Raw genomic sequence first — 19,379 nt, 5'->3', positions numbered from 1 at the left:
CGTGCCCACCGTCCTACAAGCATACCATGATGGTGCTGGGCACTTCGGGTGGAAGAAGCTGGAGATGTTGCTGAGAGAGCGGTTCTATTGGAGTGGAATGCGGGAATCCGTGGAGGCCTGGTGCCAAGAATGTGGCCCCTGCACATTGAGAAGGAAGGACAAGGCCAGCCAGAAGGCACCCCTACACCCGATCATTACGCATCAACCTCTGGAGCTGGTTGCCCTCGACCATGTAAAGCTCACCCCCAGCCGAAGTGGGTACACCTACGCTCTAACCATTGTAGACCACTACTCCAGGTTCATGGTGGTTGTCCCAGTCAAAGACCTAACCGGCCGTACCGCCGCTAAGGCGTTCCAGGCTTATTTCTGTCGACCGCATGGGTACCCCGAGAGGGTGCTTACCGACCAGGGCCCGGCCTTTGAAGCAGAGGTATTCCAGGAATTCTGCCAGTTGTACGGCTGCAAGAAAATCCGGACCACGCCTTACCATGCCCAAACCAATGGCATGTGTGAAAAGATGAGCCACTTGGTCCTGGGCCTCCTCAAGACATTGCCGCTGGAAGAGCGGAACCTGTGGCCGGAGAAGCTACCTGACCTGGTCAATATGTATAACAACATCCCTTCCAGCTCTACGAAATGCACTTCAGCATACCTGATGAGAGCTCGTCCTGGCCGGCTACCAGTGGATTTAGAAATGGGGTTGGAAGCCCCGGAAGCGCTCCCTTCGACAGCTGAATGGGACACTCGGCGGAGGGTGCAGTACCGACAGGTCCAGGAATATGTTGAAAAGAACTTGTGCCGGAGTCGGGGACAACAGGAGCAGTGCTTCAACAAGAAGGCGTCTGCCGGTCCCTTCCAACCTGGAGATGTAGTGCTGAAGCGAAAAAGAAAGACCCACAAGCTGGATGATCAATGGGAAAAAACCCCGTATGTAGTACAGCCCACAGGATGGGAGAATGGGAAAGCCTATCAGATCAGCCGTGACCAGGGGGGGGACCTTGGCCACGGTTTCCCGAGACCACCTAAAGAAGTGCCCACCAGCATTGAGGGTAGCGGATGAAGCTCCAGTTCCCAGACCATCGGAGAAAGAAAAAGAAGTAATCCACACCATGATGGGTGATTTTCCAGCAGACTGGCCTACACAGAACGGCGCGGTGATCCTTCTAGTGATACTGTTCCCACAACCCGTGGATGAGGAAGTGATGGAAGTGGTCAACCACGAGCCAGTGCCCAGGGATATACCTGTACCCAGCTCCCCTACGCCTCCGCCTGCCCCACACGATAGCAGGGAAGAGGAACTGATTGTTCCCTCTGCCCCACTGCCTGTCACCACTGACACAGGACCCCGGAGGTCCACTCGTCCCAACCTAGGTAGACCCCCACTTAGGTATAGGGAAACTACACTTTAAAAGGGGGGGGCTTTATGTATTGAGTGTACAGTTTGAAAGTTTTTAAATGATAAGAGCAAATCAACCGAAGAAAGTAACCTGATTGAGGTTTTGATTGAACCGGCCGTTGCTGGCAACTGTTGCCCCCGTAGGGACTGTCTGCAATCCTTGCGTAAGGAACTGCTTACGGACAAGCCCGAGAACTTGCAGGGCAACCACAAACTTAGTGGAATGTAAATAAAAATGTTTCTGGCTTGAAACCGTTACCGCCTCCGGAGACGCTTATTTGGGAGGATGGGCCTGGAGGAAAGGGATGGCCCAGGCCCGCCACTACCAAAACCGGTGGTGATCCTCTGGGGGTTCAGGGGTCCCCATGGACGCGGGTCCCCTGAAAGAGATCGTACCTGCTCGGGCAGCTTGGTTCTGGACTGGGGTCAAGGGGTGCTGCCCACTTCTTAGGGGCAGTATCAGGGCCAGGTTGTTTGGGTGGGTGAAGAGCGGAAGCCGTTACCGTTTGCAACGTTTAAGAACCGTACCTCCCGTTATGGGAAGATTGATGCAAATGCTTATGTTTTAATGTTTATTGTGTTTTACCCCTTTTCTACAGTTAACAAAAATAAAACCGGTGATGAATGGGCAGCCCGCGGACGGTCTGCATTTTACAAAGGGGGAATGTGGTGCCCTGGACAAGCCAGGATGTCACAGATACTGCAACAACACACCCAACACCCCGGTTAGGCACACCGAAGTCAAACGAAAATCCTTGTTGCCTCCCTCCATGGGCTGATGTCCACACCAGGGGGTGGAGCCAGGTGGTTGGCCCCACCCACCGAGGAGTTCACAGTCCTGGAGGCGGGAAAAGGAGTCAGATGAGTAGGGAAGTGGAGAGTGAAGTGGTAGTAGAGGAGACTGACCGTGTCCGGGTGCATGACCCGGGCACATACAGCAAGGTTGGCAGACGGTGGTGACCATCTGCAGGAGAGGCTGATTGGAGTGACCTGTAAGGACCGGGGACGGGCGGTGGCCCGCCGGTACCGGATCGGGGAGTAAAGAGAAGCCAGCACCATTCGGCAGGGCTTACAGACCCCGACCAGGCTAGGAGTCGCCGTAAAACTGGTCAAATCCGTTAGCAAAGGGAACCTCCGGGGTTTCCCAGCAGTCAAGACGCGATTGAAGGCAACAGCTCACACCGTAAAGGGAAACACAGTCACCGCCAAGGCTACAGTTCCCAGGGCCAGAGCCTGCGGGCAAAAGGGGCTCCCTCAGCATCCATCCAAGCTGGGGAGCGGGTTACCGGTGGGAAGCCATTGGAACCGTAAACACAACACAGGTACAGGGAAAGGCAGTCACCATCTACCTACCGGGAGAGCTACCGCAGCCGTCTGTGGGGCCCGTCCATCCAGCCGTTTGTTTTACTGGAGACTTTGCATTGATCATTGGCTGAGTGAGTACTTCCGTGCCGTGCGGCACAGCGCTGCCCCCACGACCCTGCACCTCACCAGGCCCCGTAACCCGCCTGCCATCCCTAACCCTCACCGGGCCCCGGGACAACCCTACCCACAGAGGTGAGAAATAACATCCACACCGCTCCCTGTCACTGCTCCCGGGATCCCCGTCCAGAGCAGCGGTGGTGTCACCAATCTCACCACAACCGTGGGTGGCGTCATGGACAATATCCCTAAACCAAACCACCCCCCTTTCACTCACGGGCGAGGAACGCCGCTCGAGTCTCCGGGATCCGGCCCACCGCTCGAGCCACCACCGAGCAGCAGCAGCAGCAGCCGAACCCGAGCAGTGGGTGAGCGCAGCGTCCCCTCCTCCGCGCACGACAAGTACACCAGTGCCATCTGACACCGCGCTGCACCGCAACATCGCACCCGCGTCCACGCTGCCTCCCCGCATCGGCACCTGCACCTATCCCTCCTCCCTACTCCCCAACCGGGGCCCCGGGACCAACAGCCCCTACCCACGGAAGGGTCAACACCTTAGCTGCTCTCCGTCATCGCTCCCGGGATCCCCTGTCACCAGCAGCGGTGGTGCCCACCATCACCACAACCCGTGGGTGGCGTCACAACCGACATCCCACCACCAGACCTCCCCTTTTCACTCGGAGGAGGCGCTGTTCGAGCCCCCGGGTCCGGCCCCGTGCTCAAGCCACCGAGGAGCAGAAGCACCGGACCCGAGCGCCAGCGAACCCCCAGGCGAGCGGCGTTCCCAACCCCTCCGCCCGCGACATTAGTTGGCCTGTGGCAGGCCTGAATGTTGGCTGTAACCTCTCCTCAACATTAGGAGACCCATTTTTAGTCTCTGCCTTTAAAATCAACAGTCCAGTAACATCAATTGCCTCCTTTAGGGAATTGCCCCCTCCCCATAGGGCTTTCAAACAGCAAGGAGTTAAGGGCCATTTACACGCTGCGACATCGCTAACGATATATCGTCGGGGTCACGGTGTTTGTGCCGCACATCCGGCGTCGTTAGCGACATCGCAGCATGTGACACCTGGGAGCGACCTTAAACGATTGCAAAAGAGGCAAAAATCGTTTGTCTGAGAGGTCGTTTATTTATGAAAAATTGTTGTCTAGTCAGTAGCGATGTTTTTTCTCGTTCCTGCGGCACCACACATCGCTACGTGTGACACCGCAGGAACGAGGAACATCTCCTTACCTCCGTCCACCGGCAATGAGGAAGGATGGAGGTGGGCGGCATATTCCAGCCGCTCATCTCCGCCCCCTCCTCTGCTATTGGACGGCTGCCGTGTGACGTCGCTGTGATGCCACACATACCGCCCCCTTAGAAAGGAGGCGGTTCACCGGAAACAGCAACGTCGCAGGGAAGGTAAGTCCGTGTGACGGGTGTCAGCGATGTTGTGCGCCACGGGCAGCGATTTGCCTGTGACACACAACCGACGGGGGCGGGTACGCTCGCTAGCGATATCAGTACCGATATCGCAGCGTGTAAAATACCCTTTACGGTCCATGCAATAAAGGCTGTGGGCCAGCATTTTATTTTAAAAAAAGTGATCACATACCGACCGTGCCTTCTGCAGCAGTGCATCTAGTACATAGTCCTGTTCCAGAAATTGCTGTTGTGATGCCCCAGGGCTATGGGGTACTCGGTTCCGGGCGCACGGTGTGCAGGGGGGGGGATCAGTTGTGGTCGAAGCCAATGCCCAGTTCCGTGACCCTGAGGGTCGGTCTGATAAAAGGGGGTGAAACATGGGAGAAAATAAAAGAGTTTTCGACTACGCCACTTGTGGTGTGAGGCCAAGTAGTTGAAGCTGCCGCTGCAGGGTCCTGCTGGGTCTGGTGGAGTAATACAGCTTAGGTGTTTTGGGCCCTCTGCAAGCAGGGCTAGGTCCCAGCAGTAGATGATGAGGGGGCTATAGGAGGGGACAGTCAGTGTATGCGTACGGAGGCGAGAAGGAAACAGTTTACAACGGTATTGCAGTTTCCACTTGCCTTTTTACTTGTGGCTCGGTACCTGGACCCGCTAGTGCCGGTTTCAGGTGTTTCCACTCCCCTTGTTCTCCGTGCCAGCTGTGACCTGGGGTAGCTATCCTCCGTGAACACTCATTTGTAATGGGCTCCCGTGGCTCAGAGCTTCTGGGGGAGCCCCTCTGTTTCAGTCCTGGTCCTATTGCAGGCAGCCTGGACTATTTAATGGGTGGACTTCTGTCTCTTGTCCCAGGTCCCCTCTTTGCTGCTGATGCTTCAGACTCTTTGGGTTGGTGAGGGACCCTGGAGATCCCCTCACCTGACAGATTTAACAGTTGACCATAAAGTGCCCTGCTGTCCTAGGGTCTGTGTACCGCCCCGCGGCCTCGGCTGCGGCCGCCAAGCCACTCGGGTCCGGGCTCGTGTGTCGGTGGCTCGAGCACTTCCGGACCCGGGGGTCACTTCGCTCTGGAAGAGTGTAGTGGCAGTGCACGCAGGGGTTTGGAGTGGTTGCTTGGAAAAGTTCGTGACGCCACCCACGGGTTGTGGTGATTGTAAGATGGACACCACCACTGCCGTTGACTAGGCCTCCCTTGTGACGGTGTTATGCAGCTTGGTGTTAACCTCTCCGTGGGCAGGGGGCGATGGTCCTGGGAGCCCGCGGGAAGGATGAAGGCCGGGGTGCAGGGCGCAGGGTTGCGATGCAGCGCGGTGCTTGACGGCACTGGTGTACTCACTCTGACACAAGATAATGGAGTCTCTGGTAAACCACACGGTAGAATGGACGGGACCCACAGCTGGCTGTGGTGTTCTCCCTGGACGGGTTGGTGATGGCTGTCATTTCCCTGCACCTGTGTTATGTAGTTTTTGACTCCCGTGCCTGGACACCGGTAGTCCACTCCCCGGCGTGTAAATGTCGTAGGAGCCCGTTTGCCAGCAGGCGCTGGCCCTTTGGATCTCTTGCCTTTGGCGGTGGCACTTATCTGGGATGGTTGGGCTGTTGCTGTCAATCGGGACTTGGGTGGGAATGAACCCCTGAGGTCCAGACCGCAATCAGTAAATTCGACTATCAGGGCGGCTTCTAGCCTAGTCGGGGTCTGAGTAGCCTGCCTGGTGCTTGGCTCCAATCGGCTCCCCGGTTCGGTACCGGCGAGCCACCGCCCGACCCCGGTCCTACAGTTCCACCGACCGTCCACCAACTCCTGCAGATGGCCACCACCGTCTGCCGACCTTGCTGGAGGTGCCTGGGCTCCGATCCAGACACCTAGACAGTTTGTGGCAGGCTTGGTCCCAGGTCTGCCTGTGCACATCATTCCTCCTCTCTACTCACTGAACTCTCTCAGCTCTTGTGTTTTCCCGCCTCCAGGCCTGTGAACTCCTCGGTGGGCGGAGTCAACCACCTGGCTCCGCCCCACCTGGTGTGGACATCAGACCCTGGAGGGTGGCAACAAGGATTTTTAGTGTGACTGTTGTCACCTATCCGGGAAAGGGGTGTGTGTGGTGTTGTGTCTGTGACTACCTGGCTAGTCCAGGGTGTCACATTCCCCCTTGGTTTAACGCAGACCGTCCTCGGGCTGCTCGTCCATCACCGGTTTTATTTTTCTGAAAAGATATAAAGAATTGAAAAACAAACATTCAAACAAGTACTTTTCATTTCTTCCCTTATGGGAGGCACATTACTTGAACTGTTACAAACGGGAACATTTTATTTATAACAGGGTACGGGTCCATGTCCTTCTGCTTTCCCACCCAAGCAACTTAGCCCTGATGCTGCCCCTAAGAACTGGGCAGCACCCCTTTTCCCCAGTCCGGAAACAGGAACCTGGCCGGGCTACCCAAGTGGGAACGGGTACGGGGCTTCGCACCCGGTAATCACTCAGAGGCCCCACGTCCAGGGGACCCCTGACCCGGCGGATGGTCACCGGTTCTGATGATGACCGGACCCCAGCCTGCTCTACTGCGGGTCCCTCCTCCAACCAGCCTTTCCGGAGACTGGCAGTTGTGGAAGGGGCAATTGGGGCATTATTTACAAGCGCAATAGTTATTGGGTGGCTTGCTAGTTCTCTTGTCTTGTCTTGTCTTTGGGGGAATGGTGACAACATCAGTCCCAACGGGGATGGGCGCTTCAGTAGCCAGGTCCGCTACCATCAAAAAAAACAACTTTAGATAAAACTTCGCTGCAGGGTCCCAACGGGGACTGAATCTTTTTGAATCAGGTGAAAGCCTCGGGTGATTAGCGCTCATTCTTTCAAGTATTTACACAATCAACACATCGCACCCCTAAATAGCAGTTTCCCTGTACCTAAGCGGGGGCCTACCTAGGTTGGGGCGTGTGGACCTTCTGGGCCCGGTATCGTCAGAAGGAGGCAGTGGGACAGAGGGAACAGCCGGTCCCTCCTCATGTGTGTCGGGTATGGCAGGTAGAGACCTGCGGGGGCGCAGGATAGGTGCATCCCTGGGCATTTGCTCGGGTGGCTCGTCGGCGGGTGTCTCCGTCTCCATTTCTTCCACCGGTTGTGGGAACATTATTACGGGAACAATCACCGCGCCATTCTGCATAGGCCAGTCCCCTGAAAGTCGCTCATTACAGTATGAATCACCTCTTTCTTCTTCTCCCCACTCAACATGGGTATCGGAGCCTCATCCGCTAGTCTCAAGGGATCCAGGCATCTCTTCAGGTGGTCCCTGGAAACGGTAGCCGTGGTCTTCCCCCAGTCGCGGCTGATCAGATAGGTCTTCTCGTTCTCCCATCCAGTGGGCTGTATGACGTATGGGGCCCTCTCCCATTGATCGTCAAGTTTGTGCGTCCTTCTCTTACATTTCAGGACCACATCACCGGGTACAAAGGGAGTAGCCGGAGCCCGTTTGTTGAAGTGCTGCTCTTGCTTTTCTCGGCTTTGGCGCAGATTCCTTTCCACGTACTCTTGGATTTGTCGGTACTGCATCTGTCGCCTGGCATCCCAGTGGTTAGTGGAGGGAAGGGCCTCAGCTGCCTCTAGGTCCATTTCCAGGTCCACTGGCAGCCGTCCCGGTCGGGCTTTCATCAAGTACACAGGTGTGCACTTGGTGGAGCTGCAGGGGATGTTATTGTACATGTCCACCAGATCAGGCAGCTTCTCCGGCCACAGGTTCCGGTCCTCCAACGGCAATGTCTTGAGGAGGTTCAGTACCAGGTGGTTCATCTTTTCGCACATCCCATTGGTTTGGGCATGGTATGGCGTGGTCCGGATCTTCTTACACCCATACAAGTGGCAGAACTCCTGGAACACCTCCGCTTCAAAACCCTGGTCCGTGAGTACTCTCCCTGGGTAGCCATGCGGTTGGCAGAAGTAGGCCTGGAAGGCTTTAGCTGCAGTACGGGCCATCAGGTCTTTAACGAGGACAACCACCATGAACCTTGAATAGTGGTCTACGATGGTCAGGGCATAGGTATACCCACTTCGGCTGGGCGTGAGCTTGACGTGGTCCAGTGCGACCAACTCCAGTGGCTGGTGAGTGACAATCAGTTGCAAAGGGGCCTTCTGGCTGGCCTCATCCCGCCTCCTCAGCGTACAAGGGCCGCATTCTCGACACCAGGCCTCCACCGACTCTCGCATCCCACTCCAGTAAAACCGCTCCCTCAGCAACATTTCTAGCTTTTTCCAACCGAAGTACCCCGCGCCTTCATGATAGGCCTGTAGGAGCCTCTGCACGCTGGCTTGGGGGACCACCAACTGGCGAACCTTCTCATGGGTCTTTGGATTGATTATCTCCCGGTACAGCTTCCTTTGATGTAAGTGCAGCCGATTTCTCTCCTTCCACAGCCGTTTGGCTTCGGAGGGGGCTGTGGGATCCATCCTGGAAGAGCCCTGCTCGATCATAGCCTTGACCAGCTGGACTGCAGGGTCTTGGTCCTGAGCCTCTTGCCACCCGTGACTGGGCAGCGGGTCATGGTTCACCTGCTGTTGGTTAGCACAGGGCTTCTCATCCCGGGGCCGATGAAATGTGGGTAATTCGATTTCTTCAAGGCCATCGTCCTCCACCCCTTCATTGGGTAGGTGCGGCATTCGAGACAGCGCATCCGCGTTGGTGTTCTTGCGGCCAGCGCTGTACTTAATAGTGAAATCGTAGTTGGACAGCCGAGCCATCCACCGCTGATCCAGAATGCCCAACTTGGCTGTGTCTAGATGTGTCAACGGATTATTGTCCGTGTAGGCAGTGAACTTCGCCGACGCACGGTAATGCTTAAATCTTTCAGTGATGGCCCACACGAGGGCCAAGAATTCGAGATGGAAGGAGCTGTAATTTTCGGGGTTCCTTTCCATTGGCCGGAGTTTTCTGCTAGCATAGGCGATCACCTTCTCCTTTCCATCTTGTACTTGAGACAGGACCGCGCCCAGGCCCACATTGCTAGCGTCGGTGTAGAGCACAAAGGTGAGGTGGTAATCGGGGTAAGCTAGGATTTCCTCCCCGGTCAGGGCTGACTTCAACTGATGGAACGACTCTTCATGCTGATCTTCCCAGGCGAACGGGGGTCCAAGGGCTCTCCCATTCTGGGTCTGTCCCTTGAGGAGGTCTTGCATGGGTGCTGCCATTTTCGTGTACCCCTTGATGAAATGGCAGTAGTAGCCCACCAGACCCAGGAACTGCCTGACTTCCCTCACTGTAGTCGGCCGTGGCCAGTTCCGGATAGCGGTGACCTTTTCAGGATCTGGGGCTACACCCTCGGCACTCACCACGTGCCCGAGGTACTGCACTTTGGGTTTTAGCAAGTGGCACTTGGAGGGCTTCAGCTTCATCCCGTACTTGGAGAGGGCCGCGAACACTTCTGCCAGGTGCTCCAGGTGGGCCTCCTACGTCTTGGAATACACAATCACGTCGTCCAAGTACAAGAGAACGGTCTCGAAGTTGAGGTGTCCCAAGCAACACTCCATGAGTCATTGGAAGGTCCCAGGGGCATTGCACAGCCCGAACGGCATACTGTTGAACTCGCAGAGTCCCATAGGAGTAGCAAATGCAGTCTTGTCGTGATCTTCTTGCGTGACCGCCACCTGCTAGTATCCACTGGTGAGGTCAAGGGTAGAGAAATAGTTAGCAGTTTTTAATGCAGCTAGCGACTCTTCAATGCGGGGAGAGGGTAGGCATCTTTATGCGTTATCTAATTGATCTTCCGGTAATCCACGCACATTCTCATGGTACCATCTTTCTTCTTTACCAGCACTAATGGAGCTGCCCAGGGACTACAACTATCCCGGTTGACCCCTGCTTCCTTTATGTTCCTCATCATAACTTTGGCGCATTGATAGTGTGCTGGTGGTGTCGGCCTATACCTTTCTTTGATAGGCAGATGTGTGCCTGTGGGGATATGGTGTTGAACCCCCTTAACCCTCCCGAAGTCTAGCGGGTGCTTGCTGAAAACCTGCCCATACTCCTGTACTACCCTACTCATCCAGTTTCGCAGCTGGAGTGTCACCGCTTATGTTAGGTATAGGGGTGGTGGAGGTGGTCTCGTGGATGGCATGGGTGTCTATGGTGTACAGCTTAGCTATGGTGGTGTAGCCTTACCGCTTCCTCCCCGCAACTCAACACTCTCACGGGCGCTCTCCCTTTCTTGACGTCAATCACCTCTCTGGCTACCATTACTGTGGGCCAGTGCTCCGAAGGCGAAGGTTCCACCAACGCTGGGTAATCCCGTCCCTGGGAGCCTACTGCTGCCCTACACCAAATCATCATCTCGCTCCTTGGCAGGACCACCAAAGGGGCTGCATCCATCACTCACACGCCAGCAATCTCCCCACCCGTCAGGTTCACTTGTTGCCGGTGCAGGAGTGCCCAGATCTCACGCTGCAGCACCCTCTGGCGGCCCCCTCCCGCAGTGGCTGTCAACTGCCGCAACAGACTCAACACCTCACCCATACAGTGCTCAATCACGTTGGTCCCTAGGACCACTTTCGGGTTACGGTCACTGGACTCATTCAGCACCACAATCATCCCTTGGCGTTTCAATTGGGTCCGTCCCACGGTCAGAGTCACTTCCTTGAACCCCACCTGGGTCATAGGGAGCCCATTGGCTGCAATAATGGTCATGCTATTATCGGGGGGGACAAGTTCACTATCAGCCAAATATCGCTGGTACAATGAATAAGGCATAGTCGTTACCTGCGATCCGGTATCCAACAGGGCCATGGTCAGGACGCCATCCACCGCCAGGGAGATGATGGGGTGGCCTCCAACGTACCGATCCCGCCAGTCAGCTGGGCCTTGTGGGTCTACTCCTGAGGATTGGCCCTTGGCCTCAGGGGTTGTTCGATTAACGGACACCGTCGGGAGTAGTGGCCGGTCTTGTTGCACCTGTAGCAGACAGCTGGTCCTTGCCGTTGGTCTTTGTTCCTCCTCCGCTGCATCCATGGGACGTCCTCCGGGCTGTCGGTGAGCTGGATCTTCTCGACTGGCTTGACTCTCATTGGTAGCTGGAGGGCGGCGAGGATCCGGGTGACGTCTTCGCTCAGATGCCGGACTTGCGATGCTAGATCTTCTCCGACTCCGGTGGCTGCGGCAGGGGCCGACAAGGCCAAAAAGGGGGGTGCCACCGAGATGGGGCAGTAGCAGCTGGCCAAGACGGTGGGTCAGGGGCACCAACTTCCGGCGCCTGCAGGGCCTTGATGGCCCGCTCCTTCAACACTGCAAAGTCTAAGTCGGCATGCTCCAGAGACCACAACTGCAACTGCTTGCGATCTTCGGGGGACCCCAGCCCCTGCAGGAACTGCTCTACCAGCATTTTGTTGCCATCAGTCTCATTAATGGGGTCCACCCGCTTCAGGGTGCGTAAGGCCGCTTGCAGCCGCAGAGCATAGTCTCTTATGCTATCTTTTGGTCGCTGCCGGCAATGGTAGAACTGCATCCACAACTCCTCTTCCGTGCGGGTTTCAAAAGCGGCTTCAAGTTTATCAAAAATGGCAGTTACCGAGGCCCAGTCCGTGTCTGCCCAGGTCTCCACCTCCTGCTCGGCCGCACCGGTCAACTGTCCCATAACTACCACGGCACGTTGTTTGCCAGTCATGGCATACAAGTCGAGAATCGTGCACATTTTCTTACGGAACACCTGTAAAGTATCAGGCTTCCCATCGTACTGAGGTAACCAGACAGCACCGGGTACATAGGGCAAGGAGATCGGCATTACCTGGCCGACCGCCGGAGCCGCGGCCTCCCCCGCTCCTGCAACCGGAGCGGGTGCCACTGCATTCTCATCATCAGGCACATCTGCTGGCGCCGCCGCTCCAGCGGCCGGCGATGCTCCGCCATCGGGGTTGGGCGTGGACATCTTCCTGCTTCTCCCCCCTTGGTCTTTCTACAGCACCTCTCTCTTTGGGGGCGGGGCTTTGCTTTCGCACCTTCACTGCTCGGGGAAGATGAACTTTCGTGCCCAAAATGGCAGATCTTCAGATTTTTCAGCGAGTCGATGTGTACCGCCCCGCGGCCTCGGCTGCGGCTGCTGAGCCGCTCGGTTCCGGGCTCGTGTGTCGGTAGCTCGAGTGTCTCCGGACCCGGGGGTCACGTCGCTCTGGAAGGGTGTAGTGGCGGTGCATGCAGGGGTCTGGAATGGTTGTTTGGTAAAGTTCGTGACGCCACCCACGGGTTGTGGTGATTGTAAGATGGACACCACTGCTGCTGTTGACTAGGCCTCCCGGTGCCGGTGTTATGCAGCTTGGTGTTGACCCCTCCATGGGCAGGGGGCAATGGTCCCGGGGGCCCGCGGGAAGGATGAAGACCGGGGTGCAAGGCGCAGGGTCGTGATGCAGCTCGGTGCGGTGCCTGACGGCACTGTTGTACTCACTCTGACACAAGATAATGGAGTCTCTGGTAAACCACACGGTAGAATGGACGGGGCCAACAGCCGGCTGCGGTGTTCTCCCTGGACAGGTTGGTGATGGCTGTCCTTTCCCTGCACCTGTGTTATGTAGTTTTTGACTCCCGTGCCTGGACACCGGTAGTCTGCTCCCCGGCGTGTAAATGTCGTAGGAGCCAGTTTGCCCACAAGCGCTGGCCCTTTGGATCTCTTGCCTTTGGCGGTGGCACTTATCCGGGATGGTTGGGCTGTTGCCGTCAATCGGGACTTGGGTGGGAATGAACCCCTGAGGTCTAGACCGCAATCAGTAAATTCGACTATCAGGGCGGCTTCTAGCCTAGTCGGGGTCTGAGTAGCCTGCCTGGTGCTTGGCTCCAATCGGCTCCCCGCTTCGGTACCGGCGGGCCACCGCCCGACCCCGGTCCTACGGTTCCACCGACCGTCCACCAACTCCTGCAGACGGCCACCGCCGTCTGCCAACCTTGCTGGAGGTGCCTGGGCTCCGACCCAGACACCTAGAGAGTCTGAGGTAGGCCTGGTCCCAGGTCTGCCTGTGCACGTCTTTCCTCCTCTCTACTCACTGAACTCTCTCAACTCTTGTGTTTTCCCGCCTCCAGGCCTGTGAACTCCTCGGTGGGCGGAGTCAACCACCTGGCTCTGGCCCACCTGGTGTGGACATCAGACCCTGGAGGGTGACAACAAGGATTTTTAGTGTGACTGTTGTCACCTATCCGGGGAAGGGGTGTGTGTGGTGTTGTGTCTGTGACTACCTGGCTAGTCCAGGGCATCACATTTGCACCCTGCCTTGTGCTGAGTCATGTGAGCCTAGGTTCCAGACTTCCACAGGCGCCCCGCAGTTGCTGAAATATTACACTTCCACAGGTAACTCACAGTTCCTGGAGTCCTGGTTCTTTACTCCATAGTCCTTATCTCTTATACAGCGCCCCGTTCTTGCTTTAGGTCTTTACACTTTTCCTTCTTTACTTCACTCTCTCACTACTCTTTCTTCCACTTCCAACTCTCTCACTCTACTGACTACTGACTCTTACCGCCAATTTCCCAATTGACCACTGGCCCCTCCCCTTGCTGGGTCTCTCCCTACAGATTGGGTGGCAATTAGCCAATAAGTTCCCATCCCTTTTTCCTGTTGCTAGGCAGTCTCCCAGTCTGGAATTGGAGTTATGTATGTGGTCTGAGGGTGCTGGTGTGTTGACTGGCACGGATATTCCAGGGTTTGGGTTTCCACAGGTTACATTTTGTGGCACCTGATTCCTTAGGGGTGCTACACTGTACAACCAAGTTGATCCAAGCAGTGCATATGTCATGTCGCACAGACGTTGTGTTGCCCAGCCGTAGTTCCGTCACTAGGTTTCTACCCTAACGCATGGCCTTCCCTAGCTCCAGGTTGAGTGGAGCCAGCCATTTATCAAACTCGGTCACCAAAGTACTGAGAGAGGAGCAGATATATATACCAAATGACATTAACTTCTACAATAGATTTGGAAAGAGAGGATAAGGCTATGGAAGAAGAACAAGGGCTGCCACCTATGGGGCAGAAGATCACAGCGATGGGAAAAGTGGGTGTGCCACAGCTGATGAATAATCCGTGTTTTTGTCAAATAACCTGTAGGGTATTGCAGAACAAAACAACAAGAATTTTCAGGCTCCGCCATTTTTTAGTATTTGCCTTCCCAAACAAAAAGCTGTTTCATATCATCAACTTCCCCCTACCCATATGGCTTTAAAACACCAAGGCGATACGGTCCACAAAACACATAGTCTGTGGGCCATTTGTTTTGCTTTTTGTTTAAATTAGGACATGCATTAGTGAGCTTGTGGCAGGCCTGAACACTGGCAGTAACCTCTCCACAACATTTGGAGACCCATTTTCTAGTGTCCGCCTTCATAAACAGCAGTTTAATACCATTAATTGCCCCCTCCCCATAGGGGTTAAAAACACTAGGGAGTTACGGTCCATGCAACACAGGCTGTGGGATGCTCTTCTTTTGTAAAACAGTGAAGATATGCATTACACTATTGTCTACTAATGAAGAATGTTGTGTAAAGATGACAGCTTTTTGGTAGTCCTAAATTCTTGGCGAAACCTCATGAATGACAACTTTGAGTGGGACACCCAACTACTGGGCTCATGAGCTATTGATCACAGGAGAAGGAAGAAGCAATAGACGCGGCTGATTTGGTGAGCAGTAGTTGGGTAGTCATGGTAGTCTGAATTTGAATGCAGTCAGATTCCCACAGTAATGTATGATGTTTGCGCATGTGCTGGTTCATACATGTAGCAGTAGTAGTAGTAACATTTATCGAATTTTTGACTCTTAAGGCTACTTTACACACTGCGATATCGGTCCCGATATCGCTAGTGTGGGTACCCGCCCCCATCTGTTGCGCGACACGGGCATATCGCTGCCCGTGCCGCACAACATCGCCCAGAGCCGTCACACATACTTACCTGTCCGGCGACGTCGCTGTGACCGGCGAACCGCCTCCTTTCTAAGGGGGCGGTCCGTGCGGCGTCACAGCGACGTCACTGAAACGTCACTGAACCGCCGCCCAATAGCAGTGGAGGGGCGGAGATGAGCGGGACGTAACATCCCGCCCACCTCCTTCCTTCCGCATAGCAGCCGGGAGGCAGGTAAGGGGAGCTTCCTCGTTCCTGCGGCGTCACACGCAGCGATGTGTGCTGCCGCAGGAACGATGAACAACCTCGTTACTGCTGCAGTAACGAGATTTGAGAATGGACCCCCATGTCGCCGATTAGCGATTTTGCACGTTTTTGCAACGATGCAAAATCGCTTATCGGTGTCACACGCAACGGCATCACTAATGCGGCCGGATGTGCGTCACGAATTCCGTGACCCCAACGACTCCGCATTAGCGATGTCGCAGCGTGTAAAGCCCGCTTTAGTTGTTTTTCACAATGTTGGCAGATAAGGAAGGTAATATTGAGGTGGATTACATCCAGGTGTAGAGCTGGTGCTTCCATGCCAATGACACTGCAGACAAGAACCAACTTGGACACCCATCTGGGAGCCTCGAGATTCAAAAACCTTTCAGGCACACAGAAGAGCAGTAGAGTAGCATCAATTTCCCCCTCCCCACAGGGCCTTATAACACCAAGGAGTTACGGTCCACCAAACACATGGGCCGTGGGCTAGTATTATTTGGGGGAAAATCAATATACAGTCCCTGACAGAAGTTCTGTCGCTTATCTATGTTATGTAAATAAACGCTTATAACCTGACTTGTGACTTTTAGGATCGCTACTTCCAATAGGTGGCGCTGTGCTAGAGTTTGTCTCCTTTACTGGAGAGACAATTTGAATATTTCCCAGAGGGGCATTGCAGCTATAAGTCCCCTTACCTGGCAGCCAGACTGGCTTGCAAAGTCTCCTTAAGGAGAATAGTGTTCCCCCGTGGAATTTTAGGGGCATTGCAGCTATAAGTCCCCTTACCTGGCAGCCAGACTGGCTTGCAAAGTCTCCTTAAGGAGAATAGTGTTCCCCCGTGGTCCCCACATAGCTTTCTCATGAGCCAGATCAGACACCCCCATACTTTGCACTGATGAGGGGCAAGCACCCCGAAACACCGTGTCTGCAAATTGGGATTCTGATCTGGCTTATATATCCTGAGTCATATTGCAAAGGATTGTCGAAAATCCACTTGTGACTTTTAGGATCGCTACTTCCAATAGGTGGCGCTGTGCTAGAGTTTGTCTCCTTTACTGGAGAGACAATTTGAATATTTCCCAGAGGGGCATTGCAGCTATAAGTCCCCTTACCTGGCAGCCAGACTGGCTTGCAAAGTCTCCTTAAGGAGAATAGTGTTCCCCCGTGGAATTTTAGGGGCATTGCAGCTATAAGTCCCCTTACCTGGCAGCCAGACTGGCTTGCAAAGTCTCCTTAAGGAGAATAGTGTTCCCCCGTGGTCCCCACATAGCTTTCTCATGAGCCAGATCAGACACCCCCATACTTTGCACTGACGAGGGGCAAGCACCCCGAAACACCGTGTCTGCAAATTGGGATTCTGATCTGGCTTATATATCCTGAGTCATATTGCAAAGGATTGTCGAAAATCCACTTGTGACTTTTAGGATCGCTACTTCCAATAGGTGGCGCTGTGCTAGAGTTTGTCTCCTTTACTGGAGAGACAATTTGAATATTTCCCAGAGGGGCATTGCAGCTATAAGTCCCCTTACCTGGCAGCCAGACTGGCTTGCAAAGTCTCCTTAAGGAGAATAGTGTTCCCCCGTGGAATTTTAGGGGCATTGCAGCTATAAGTCCCCTTACCTGGCAGCCAGACTGGCTTGCAAAGTCTCCTTAAGGAGAATAGTGTTCCCCCGTGGTCCCCACATAGCTTTCTCATGAGCCAGATCAGACACCCCCATACTTTGCACTGACGAGGGGCAAGCACCCCGAAACACCGTGTCTGCAAATTGGGATTCTGATCTGGCTTATATATCCTGAGTCATATTGCAAAGGATTGTCGAAAATCCACTTGTGACTTTTAGGATCGCTACTTCCAATAGGTGGCGCTGTGCTAGAGTTTGTCTCCTTTACTGGAGAGACAATTTGAATATTTCCCAGAGGGGCATTGCAGCTATAAGTCCCCTTACCTGGCAGCCAGACTGGCTTGCAAAGTCTCCTTAAGGAGAATAGTGTTCCCCCGTGGAATTTTAGGGGCATTGCAGCTATAAGTCCCCTTACCTGGCAGCCAGACTGGCTTGCAAAGTCTCCTTAAGGAGAATAGTGTTCCCCCGTGGTCCCCACATAGCTTTCTCATGAGCCAGATCAGACACCCCCATACTTTGCACTGACGAGGGGCAAGCACCCCGAAACACCGTGTCTGCAAATTGGGATTCTGATCTGGCTTATATATCCTGAGTCATATTGCAAAGGATTGTCGAAAATCCACTTGTGACTTTTAGGATCGCTACTTCCAATAGGTGGCGCTGTGCTAGAGTTTGTCTCCTTTACTGGAGAGACAATTTGAATATTTCCCAGAGGGGCATTGCAGCTATAAGTCCCCTTACCTGGCAGCCAGACTGGCTTGCAAAGTCTCCTTAAGGAGAATAGTGTTCCCCCGTGGAATTTTAGGGGCATTGCAGCTATAAGTCCCCTTACCTGGCAGCCAGACTGGCTTGCAAAGTCTCCTTAAGGAGAATAGTGTTCCCCCGTGGTCCCCACATAGCTTTCTCATGAGCCAGATCAGACACCCCCATACTTTGCACTGACGAGGGGCAAGCACCCCGAAACACCGTGTCTGCAAATTGGGATTCTGATCTGGCTTATATATCCTGAGTCATATTGCAAAGGATTGTCGAAAATCCACTTGTGACTTTTAGGATCGCTACTTCCAATAGGTGGCGCTGTGCTAGAGTTTGTCTCCTTTACTGGAGAGACAATTTGAATATTTCCCAGAGGGGCATTGCAGCTATAAGTCCCCTTACCTGGCAGCCAGACTGGCTTGCAAAGTCTCCTTAAGGAGAATAGTGTTCCCCCGTGGAATTTTAGGGGCATTGCAGCTATAAGTCCCCTTACCTGGCAGCCAGACTGGCTTGCAAAGTCTCCTTAAGGAGAATAGTGTTCCCCCGTGGTCCCCACATAGCTTTCTCATGAGCCAGATCAGACACCCCCATACTTTGCACTGACGAGGGGCAAGCACCCCGAAACACCGTGTCTGCAAATTGGGATTCTGATCTGGCTTATATATCCTGAGTCATATTGCAAAGGATTGTCGAAAATCCACTTGTGACTTTTAGGATCGCTACTTCCAATAGGTGGCGCTGTGCTAGAGTTTGTCTCCTTTACTGGAGAGACAATTTGAATATTTCCCAGAGGGGCATTGCAGCTATAAGTCCCCTTACCTGGCAGCCAGACTGGCTTGCAAAGTCTCCTTAAGGAGAATAGTGTTCCCCCGTGGAATTTTAGGGGCATTGCAGCTATAAGTCCCCTTACCTGGCAGCCAGACTGGCTTGCAAAGTCTCCTTAAGGAGAATAGTGTTCCCCCGTGGTCCCCACATAGCTTTCTCATGAGCCAGATCAGACACCCCCATACTTTGCACTGACGAGGGGCAAGCACCCCGAAACACCGTATCTGCAAATTGGGATTCTGATCTGGCTTATATATCCTGAGTCATATTGCAAAGGATTGTCGAAAATCCACTTGTGACTTTTAGGATCGCTACTTCCAATAGGTGGCGCTGTGCTAGAGTTTGTCTCCTTTACTGGAGAGACAATTTGAATATTTCCCAGAGGGGCATTGCAGCTATAAGTCCCCTTACCTGGCAGCCAGACTGGCTTGCAAAGTCTCCTTAAGGAGAATAGTGTTCCCCCGTGGAATTTTAGGGGCATTGCAGCTATAAGTCCCCTTACCTGGCAGCCAGACTGGCTTGCAAAGTCTCCTTAAGGAGAATAGTGTTCCCCCGTGGTCCCCACATAGCTTTCTCATGAGCCAGATCAGACACCCCCATACTTTGCACTGACGAGGGGCAAGCACCCCGAAACACCGTGTCTGCAAATTGGGATTCTGATCTGGCTTATATATCCTGAGTCATATTGCAAAGGATTGTCGAAAATCCACTTGTGACTTTTAGGATCGCTACTTCCAATAGGTGGCGCTGTGCTAGAGTTTGTCTCCTTTACTGGAGAGACAATTTGAATATTTCCCAGAGGGGCATTGCAGCTATAAGTCCCCTTACCTGGCAGCCAGACTG

This window comes from Anomaloglossus baeobatrachus, chromosome 11 (genome assembly GCF_048569485.1).
Source record: "Anomaloglossus baeobatrachus isolate aAnoBae1 chromosome 11, aAnoBae1.hap1, whole genome shotgun sequence".
Lineage (NCBI taxonomy): Eukaryota > Metazoa > Chordata > Amphibia > Anura > Aromobatidae > Anomaloglossus > Anomaloglossus baeobatrachus.
This window is presented reverse-complemented; position numbering follows the sequence as displayed.